Consider the following 10,375-nt stretch of genomic DNA (forward strand, 5'->3'; position numbering starts at 1 on the left):
ACCAGAGAGCAATATCCTTCTGGTCCCACCTAATCGCCGGCCGAACCGCTTTTCGGAATTGCTCGTCGTATCTTAGCCACGCCTGCCCCCCGTACGCCCTATGAGCCTCCCCAATGGCATCAAAATAGCAAAACAACGCCGAACAATTTTCCGGCGCCTTTTCCCCTATTACACTGGCTAATATGGCAAACGCCTGCGACCAATTGACGAACATCTGCGGGATAAGCCAATACCGCCGACGTTCCTCCTCATCCTTCTTACTCTCGTCCCGCTTGCTCTTATCCAAATTGAATTTAGCAAGCGGCAGGAGAGAAAAAATCTCGACATATTCGTCCTTCCAGATCCGCTCGCGCACCTCCTGCTTTAAATGCGCCCCCAACGGACCTTTGAAGCAAACATACACCTCCCCCTGAGCACGATCATCAATACACACCCTATCGCCTTTCTTTTGGGCCTCGGTCTGTACTGACACCGCGACCGCCTCTTTAGCCGCCAACCGGGGCCTTCCCAAACTACCGCCGGGGACACCTCCGTAACTACTGGAGCCGCCGCCTTATCTAAACGCCCGACCAGCTCCCGCCGCCGATGCGACGCTAGCAGCCCCCCCGCCGACACCCGACATAAAAATCGCTGGATATGACAAAGACGGAGTTATGCACTCACCGGGCTGCACAGGCGCTGTGTTCCCGTCAGACGGACCATCCTGACCTCGCCGATAAACGTCCAGTTCACCTTCGTCCAGCTCCTCTCTCGCAGACGACTGGCCATCCCACCGACATCTCCTACACGGGGATGACGACGCGCTGACAGATGGGCCAGCAACCTGCCGCCCGACCGCTGGGACCCAGACTTCCGACCAGACCTGTTGCCTCGTCGTCGCTGCAGGTCTAAGCGTCCGTCTTGACGATCCCGATGAAGCCTGCCCCCTGGCCGGAACATCACCCGGCGGGGCGGCCATAGATTGTCCTCCAAATCTTGCATCCGATGGGGGAGGGGTGACAGGGAGCCCGGCCTGCGACTCCCTGATTACCGCCGGACCCCGTCGCGGCTGGAGATTCCTGCCAGTACGCAGGGCCTGGGAAGAGGCGGCCCTCCCAGCTGCCTGGCCTGCAGCGTCCATTTTAGGGCTCCCCCTGCGACGCCGTGTCCGCGGGACCACCTCAGGGCTGAGGCGTTCTGGAGGGCGAGACCGCCTGGAGCGACGAGTAGACCCGGCCTGAGTCCCCGCCGCCCCTGGCGACGCTCTCTGCCTCCTCTGAGCAGGAGCGGGTGTTGCCGACTCCCCCCCGCCGCCATATTACTGCTAGGAAGGGGGCCGGGGGAGCCTGTCCCCATCAGCAACAGACCTTGTTTGCCGGGCCTGACGTGGCGATTCGGCGTCCGGGATCCTGGTGAGTGCCGCCACGGTCTCCTCCAACCAGCCGGGACCGTGGTGCACAGCAGCAGCGCGCAGCTGCGCAAGAATGTCGGCCTCCGACATGACACAGAGCGGGACAACGGGGAGCTTATGAATGTACATGTTACTCCTCCCGCTGCTTCCGGCTCAATGCCGAAAACAGCGGGAAGCCTGGTAACGGCCCCCTAACTCCTCCCTGTCTCTAATCCACCTCCTTCTAACTCTCCCTCGTAGTTAAGCCTTTCCCTACTAGGTCCGTCGTGGTGGCTTCCTTCCTAAGCCCTGCAGGCTGCTTCCAGCCTCTTCTGGACTGAGACCGCAACCGCCTCATAACTCACCATGTTCAGCAGGCACACCACTGAGTCCCTCAGGCATCTGCACACGCCTCCTGCTGTGCTACCCCACAGCCCCTAGCGGCAGGGGGCAAACCTGACCTAAACAATAATGGCACCAAACACCAATAGTGATGCTTTTGAAAAGTATCAAAAAACTTTATTAAATATAGAGGACAAATGAATAAAAAGTGTCACACAATAGATATAGCAACATCTCCAGAGTGAAATACACAGGGTGAACACATGCCCATAACAATACGGATACATCTTATTTATAAAGTGTATAGTGCTAAGCAATATATATGAAATAAGGATATATATACCATATATAATATAAATTGTCTTTACAATACTGCAGGATGGACAAGGACATGGACAAGAAGCTAAATACAATTAGTGATGGTCCTAGGATAGGTGCAACACATGTTCAAAAGAGTACAGCATATGAAATAACATGCCTCAATGTATACCCATCTATATGACACAACCGGGATGGCGCCAACCACGACGCACGTTTCGGCACAGCCTTCATCTGGGGGTGACATCATCTCCTAACAGGTATAATATAATAATATATATATTATATAATATATTATTATATTATATAATATAATATAAATTTCGGTATAATAATGATACAACAGTAAACTGGAGATGACCGTCCAACACTGCGAATTTAACCCCTTAATGACAATACGCCTTTTCACGGTGGTCATTAAAGGGGTTCTCTGGAAAAAACTTTATGGTCTCATGTTTACTTGATAAAGTGGTTCTGTTTCCACTAAACGCGTTGTACCTCAAGAGACCCTCTATCTCTCTTTTTTATGTATGTTTTATTATGATCTATTGTTTTAGACAATTAATTATATATATTTTTTTTCTCAAAAAAGTATTGCGCCTGTATGGTGTCTCTTTTTTACAGTGGATCCCACCTGGTTCCCACTGTTTTTATCTACCTGGTCTTACTGAAGATGTCCTCAAAACTGGCTTAATGAGATGGTAGATCGGAGAGTGACTTAGGCAGTGGAGGCAAAACAGGGCGGACCTGTTGCAGGCAGCGGCTAAGGCATCTTGGCCTCCATTGGGGGACCTCTCCAGAACTCCAGTGAAGGACCTGGGCGTGTAGACGAAGCCAAGGCAGACCCAGCAGAACCGGGTTGATGGCTTTAGGCAGGACGAGGAAGTTGATCTGTTCTGAGTGAAGGACTCCGATTTGTAACGTAAGTGGTTTCATGATAGCCACAATAGGATCGGGCAATGGTAGTCCATTTACAGAAGCAACAGCAAGGGATCTCTCTAGAAGAACTGTGGGTAGATGTAGTCGGTCTACTAAATCCTGCTGGATGAAATCTGCAGCTGCCCTGGAGTCAAAATAGGCAGAGGAGAAGTGTGATGTCTCTCCCGAGATGATGGTCACAGGAATAGATAATTTGGAAGAGGTTTTGATGTTTGGCATCATCCCACCTAGAGTTGCCTCTCTAGGAGCTGGAGTTTCCCGGCTTTTGTGGACATTGGCGCACGAAAGGGTCTTTAAGGCCGCAATACAAACACAGACCTGAAGAGCGTCAGCGCTGTTTCTCCTGCTCGGACAACTTGACTCTGTCTACCTGCATTGGTTCCTCAGGTAGAGCAACAAGAGGGGGCAGTAGTGGTCTCTGGAACGAGGGTGCTAATCTGTGAAAACGTCTCTCCACCGAACCTCCTCATCGCGTTCCTGGATCCTCATGTTGACCCGGGTAGCCAACAGGATATGGGCATCCAAGGTAGGTGGGAGGTCGCGGGCTGCCAGCTCGTCCATGGTGTGTGAGGACAGTCCATGTCATAGGTCGCCACCAATGCTTCATTGTTCCATGCCAACTCTGCTGCCAGGGTACGGAAGGAGATGTCATACTCTCCTGCTGTGGACCCCCTTGCTTGAGGGTTAGCAGAGTGGCTGCTGCTAAGGATGTTCGGCCCGGCTTCTTGAACACGTCACAAAAAGTCTGTAAGAACAGGGCTAAGTCCGAAAATTTGGGCCCCTGTCATTCCAGTATGGGGTTCGCCCATGCGAGGGACTTGCCAGCGAGGAGGGAAATAATGAACGCTACCTTGACCTCATCAGAGGAGAAATGGTGAGCACGCAGTCATAGCGAGGAAAAAGAGGCAGTGCAACTGTGGATCCGGAAAACAGACAGTAGGAGTATTAGGCAGTGGAACGGCAGCAGTCTCTGGGGAAGGAACAGGGAGTTGATCCAGTCGGGCGATGATGGAGTTTACAGCCACGAGGCGTTGATCCTGACGTGCATATAGATATAATATATATTATTGGGGTCCACCCCTTAGTAATTGCTGACGTGCATATAGGTCACGCATATCCGTCTGTATGACCTGAACTGTGGTCTGAGGCTGGCCAGCGGGTTCCATGGCCTGAGCGTACTGTCACAATCTAGGGAACATATGTAGCTGACTTTAGCTTGACTAATAACGCATTAAATACACAGTGGAAAGATCCCTTATCTTGACCTTTTCAATGACTTCTCAATGGTTATTTTTGTGTTATATCACGCTGCAACAAGTTATCAGAGTCAAGTTAAAGATGGCTACATCCGTATGTGGACCCACTAGGCCGTGGGCTCCGGCTCAGATAGGGCTAGGTGTGGCAGGTTGCGCCAGACGAAGCGGATGGCACCAGGAATGGTAGATGACACACAGACGTGGCATATCCAGCCGGCGGTACCACACGACTCTGATAAAAGGCAGGCACAGTTAGGAAACAGCAAGGGATACAGGAAATAGGATGCAGGGAACGGGAACTCTGGGATCAAGCAGGAAAATACTAAGGGACCCTTTGCAATACAAACATGGGAAAAGTACAAACAACGCTCAAGCAAGGAGTGGAAGGGCAGAGACCTTTTTATAATCCAGGGTGCACTGGGGTAGGATAGGAAACTTTTAGGAAGTGCGCACGCTGGCCCTTTAAGGCACTCCTCGCACACTCCAGGAAGGGAAGGCCGCGCCAGCCGTGGTCTCTGGGGAGGTGGCCAGGAAGTTGTGGTCGCGGCCGTTCATCACAGGGTGAGCGACAGAGGTCCGCAGTCATAACACTGAGATTTTTTTTGGTGTTGTATATATGTACTGAGCAGTGGCGTACCTACCGCTGTAGCAGCCGTAGAGGCTGCTACGGGGCCCGCGGCATGAGGGGGCCCGTGTCGCCCGCCGGCACGGGCCCCCACCATGGCCGGAGGCTCCGCTGTGCAGCCGCTATGGCTGCTACAGCGGGACACCACTGAACACTACGGCAGAGCAGGGAGGTATCTCCCCGCTCTGCCATTAACTGGTTCCCGACCGCTGGCTGCATTTTTACGGCCAGCGGTCAGGGTCCTTAAAACCCGAGCCATAGACTTTTTACGACTCCGGTTTTAACTTACTGCCCGTGCGATCGGGCTGCTGAATGTCGGGTCTCCGGCTGTCAGTGACTGCCGGGGACCCTGAGGAGAGGATAGAAGCAGCTTTCGCTGCCAGCGATCACACATGTATCCCCTATCCTGTGGATAGGGGATACATGTATTTTGTAGGACACACTGTAGGTCGCATTTTTTTGGGAGGGGGGACGCTGTATGGCGTTCCCTACAGGGGGGGGAACGCTGTATGGCATTCCCTACAGGGGGGGGCTATATGGCGTTCCCTACAGGGGGGGCTGTATGGCGTTCCCTACAGGGGGGGCTCTATGGCGTTCTCTACAGGGGGGGATGTATGGCGTTCCCTACAGGGGGGGCTGTATGGCGTTCTCTACAGGGGGGCTGTATGGCGTTCTCTACAGGGGGGGCTGTATGGCGTTCTCTGCAGGGGGACTGTATGGCGTTCTCTACAGGAGGGCTGTATGGCGTTCTCTACAGGGAGGGCTGTATGGCGTTAGCACTGTCCAATAAATATACAGTAAACAGAAGAAAATACGGTCCAGCAATCCTCATGACAATGTGATGACTTTATTAGAAAAACATTTTATAAACCACACGGCATGTTGAAGTGATGATACAAGACTGCTTACGCGCTTCGAAAGCCAACTACATTCTTCTCAAATGTACGCCATTTCCTCCAAACAGTCAATTACATCAGAAGTCCAGTTCCTTGTGCTGCATGACTCGTGGACGCCCTATCCGTGGCGATATCCGTGTCCTTTCCACTGCTTCTCACTTGAGTCCTGTAGGCACAAAAAACATTCTGCAAGTATCCATTGTCATCCGTGCCTGCAGATTCTGCTTTAATGATGCAACTCACTCAACTCCTTGTCTATTTCATCGTTTACTGATGCCTCTTTTAGATGCGACAGAAGTATTTTTTTTATACTTACCAGCCTGCTTCACAGGCACCATCCCTTTTTATTGGCACCTGATCAATAAGGGGGTCCTTGCTCCACCACCATAACACTGCAATACTAAACAAAATCTTCCATAGACATCATAAAAACTAGACAAGCCTTTCCTCCCTTATGTTTCCCAACATTTCCTGGGACAAGTGTGTGTAGGTAGAAATCAACAAACATGTTTCCTTGCCCCAAACTTTACCCCCTCTTTCCAGTAAAGGATTGGCTTTCGGTATCACGCCTCCTCGCTTTTACCTTTTTACTTAATCCTGCGTAAACATTTTTTTCAGCATCTTAAACGTCTTGCCCATTAGCCCATCTATCCCCAACATCAGACCACTTATTATCATCTGACAGATCAGAATCAGACTCAACCAGCTACTGTTGCCTTCTTCTGCTTCTCTTTACATCCAGATGCGCTGCTCCTGTAATTCCAAACATTGTGCCAGTACCCTGTGTTCTAAACATTTTGGCAACCCCAAGGTGTCCCTCTCCCATGTTGAGATTATGAGGCCCTACTGGGATATTGCTGCCTTCATCGACCCTGGATCCCTGCGCAAGGATCCTGGCACTTGGCCCATCATCGTGCCATGTTCCCTCAAATTTTTGCTAGAATGATACCATTGAGGATACCTGCCTTGCTTCCTTGATGCCATTTGCTCCAAACAATCCAGTACACCCCAAGTCCAGGTCCTTGTGCTGCATGACTTGTGGGGGCTCTATACGTGGCAATATCCTGGCACCTTCCATTGCTTTCCGCTTGAGTGCTGTAAATATAAAAACATTCTGCCAGTGTCCATTATCACCTATGCCTGCAGATTATGACTGTGTAATGAAACTCACTTAAGTCCTTGTCTATTGCATCCAGGCCTTGGCACATCGCAAATGTTCTTGGCAGACCAAAGCTGTCTAAAATCCCCCTACACTCCCTCACCCAATTACCTTACACCTACGTTCAGTCCCAAACCGAGCCATGTGGCCAGCATTTTGGACAAAGATACCCCTAACTTACATTATGCCTATTCCTACCAACTATCCAAGGTTCCCCACTGCTACGCCTTTCTTGGCATTTTGCCCGCTCATTACTTTTTCAATGTACAGAGCTACTGGTGGATACTGTATATAGTAACTAATGATGGACATACCGCATATAGATGAAATATTACTTCAGAGAGTCCCCCTGGCAGCAGGCAGCCGATCTCAAGAAATTCTGGAACAAAAAGTATAAACTGTGAAGATATTATGACGTGCGCTTAGTATGGTTCATCATATCAACAAATATATCTTCAGCCTATTGAAAACATCAGGGAGATTGTTCCCACAGTCTTGTCATGTGTCTATAGGAACATTCTGGATGACATCACATTATAGAATTTCTATAGGTTGTTATTTGCTATAATACTTACATATATACAGTGGATCTTCTAGCATGTCGGCTGTCACTGGTGCCACATATTCAGATGTTATAAATGTCTGTAAAATACATAATGGGTTTAATGCACATACATAAAATAACCCCATATCTATAATGAATAATAATATATTCACTTTCACACATTTCATTTTCTATCACAGGGCGAGTCCAATGCCCCTCTGCCACACAAATAACACCAGCAGTATAATGGCACATAATAGTTGGAGGACCCTGGTATAGATTTTGTATCAGGGACCAGGAGCTTATTGTTATTCTTCTATATAATCTTATCCTTAATGGAAAACTTCTAATTTGTCTTTTGTGGAGTCTTTTGGACTGGAGTAGAGAGAGTAGAAAATGGTAAATTGGATTTCTGGATTCAACAGACAAAATAATTATTAAAGGGGTTTTCTGCCAGTTTCATAAACCTTAGTCTAAGCCGCATATGGCTAAAAATAACAAATTGTCCCTACTCATTTTTTTAATTCCCTGTGGCTCCTGCGCTGGTGGTTCTGTTGTCTTTAGTTGCTAGGCCACAGCGGTCATGTCCGTGTGGATGGCGTCACGTGGCAGCTATTGTGTCACATCCAGGGCCGGCCTTAGGTTTATTGGTGACATGTGCAGTATCTGTGACGTCCTCCCCCTTATGATGCACCATGTAGTGTCCAAATAATTTAATCATACAGTGCCCAAATAACATCACCCAGTCAATAAACTAGGGATTGTATCTTTCTGTTTTTTTATATTATAGGTTTGGGCCCTAAATGCCGGATCGGCAGTGTAAGTTGAGGGTGCCCAGGCCATCTATGGTGGTAGTGCCCTCTTCAGTATTGACCAGTAATACACACTATGTGATCATTTAGAGATGCAGTTAATAAAATACACTGACCTTGGACTCTCCTACTGAATACATCCGACTGAATGTAGAACGTTATGTGATGTGAGGTGGAGGGCTCTGCTTAATCTTTGATCTGCCCTCCTGGGACGTGTGGTTATCATTAACTCTTATGAGGAATTAATTCTAGGAGAAAGAAAGACAATGTATTAGGACAAATCTCAATCAATGGCAACATTTCTATCTAGAACAGAGTCCAGTCCCCAACCAGTGTAAAATTACCAAAGGGGTAAATAGGATGACCGGCTGGGGTCCAGGGATTTGGGGTGGCCCACAGCTCTGGGGCTCCATACGCCCCTGAAATTGGACAAACAATAACGGCGCAGGGAGGAAGCGAAATGTCTGACCCGGTTGGTCGTCTATTAGGTGAGTATAATTTTTTATTTTATAGGAGCAAAGGGGGCACTATTAATATGGGGGATAAAAGGACTGAGTCGGGGCTTAGAAAAGGGGGCTTCATTACTGTGGGGCCATACAAAAGGGGCATTCTGAGCCAGGACATACAAAAAGTGTCATTCTAACTGTGGAGGGTATTGGTGGATACTGCATATAGTAACTAATAAGAGACGCACCTTGCATAGATGAAATATTGCTTCAGAGAGTCCCCCTGGCAGCAGGCAGCCGATCTTAAGGTGTTCTGGAAAAAACAATAATTGTGTAGTTTTATTTCTCCAGACAGATGTGTGCTCAGTATAGACCACCCAACAATGAAGGAAATGTACATTAGGGCTCATGTACACAGCAACTTTATGTGGACGGACCTGTATGGGGGCGCACAGACTGCAGTACTGGTAATGTAGACACTCTGTGTGCGCTGTGTGCTCCCCCATAAGCCAAATGTGGATTAGGAAATGACATAAATAACAAGTCCCTTATATATTACTAATACCATAATATCTTCTTTATGGAGCATTTCTATAATAATAATAATATAAAGCTGCAGCAAATTCCCAGCGTTTACTTTTGCTACATGTGGATGAGTTTTTGAGACTGTAACTATTCACCTGTAACACTTGTGAATTTTGCCGCGCAGCAAATCTGCAGCGTCTGAATTCAGCTTTATGGCGTAGAATATAGTACTCAAATACTGCAATCATACAGTGCCCAAATAACACTGCCAGACAAGTATTGTCTGCCACACTGTAATGTAATCCATTATCAAGGAATTGTATCTGCATCCTGAGCAGTGCCCTTTACTTTTTTTACATGAAGAGTGGGATTGAGTGTTCAAGCAATGGGTGCCCCAGACATCAAGACCAGTGGCGCCCCATTCATTAGTGACAGGTGATACACCCAGTGTAACCGCACAGGTCGCACACCCCTAAGACAGGCCCTGGATGAACAACATTGGGGAATTTGTTCCCACAGTCTTGTCATGTGTCTCTATAGGAACATTCTGGATGACATCAGATTATAGAATTTCTATAGGTTGTCATTTGCTATAATACTTACATATATACAGTGTATGTCCTAGCATGTCGGCTGTCACTGGTGCCACATATTCAGATGTTATAAATGTCTGTAAAATACATAATGGAATAAACATAAAATAACCCCATATCTAGAATGAATAATAATATATTTACCTTCACACCTTTCATTTTCTATCACAGGACGAGTCAGACATTGAAAACATTTTGTAATGTTAGTGTAAACCCAGGGAACATAACTATAGGGGTGAAGAGGTTGCAGTCACACCCAGGCCCAGGTGTCCATGACTGACATTAGGGGGGGTCACAATGTGGGCAATTTAGAAATGCCAATCCCCAATGCCCCCATCTCCTAGAGGAATCCCGATTTTCGCTGCTAGAAACGCGATGTCAGTGAGAGAAGCACCCAGGCGGAAAGGCAGCTGCGGAAAGGCAGCTGCTGAGTTGCCCGGCCGCTTCTAAAACACAAGCAGTGGAAGGGAGCAAGCGCACCTGCTGGAGGGATGCGCCCTATGTAATGGCACAGGTCGCACACCCCTAAGGCCGGCCCTGGCTACTGCTGA

General features: G+C 48.4%; 1 long non-coding RNA gene across 1 annotated transcript; it reads right to left on the reverse strand.

The window, feature by feature from the left end:
• Positions 1 to 5,680: 5,680 nt before the first annotated feature.
• On the reverse strand, positions 5,681 to 9,919 carry LOC142740420 (uncharacterized). Its single transcript, XR_012880655.1, has 6 exons — positions 9,835 to 9,919; positions 8,955 to 9,019; positions 8,377 to 8,508; positions 7,480 to 7,546; positions 7,219 to 7,283; positions 5,681 to 6,840 (listed from the first exon to the last, which is right to left on the reverse strand). It is a non-coding gene; the product is annotated as an uncharacterized LOC142740420 (long non-coding RNA).
• Between the last annotated feature and the right edge of the window lie 456 nt (positions 9,920 to 10,375).

The sequence above is a fragment of the Rhinoderma darwinii genome, chromosome 2 (assembly GCF_050947455.1).
Source record: "Rhinoderma darwinii isolate aRhiDar2 chromosome 2, aRhiDar2.hap1, whole genome shotgun sequence".
Lineage (NCBI taxonomy): Eukaryota > Metazoa > Chordata > Amphibia > Anura > Rhinodermatidae > Rhinoderma > Rhinoderma darwinii.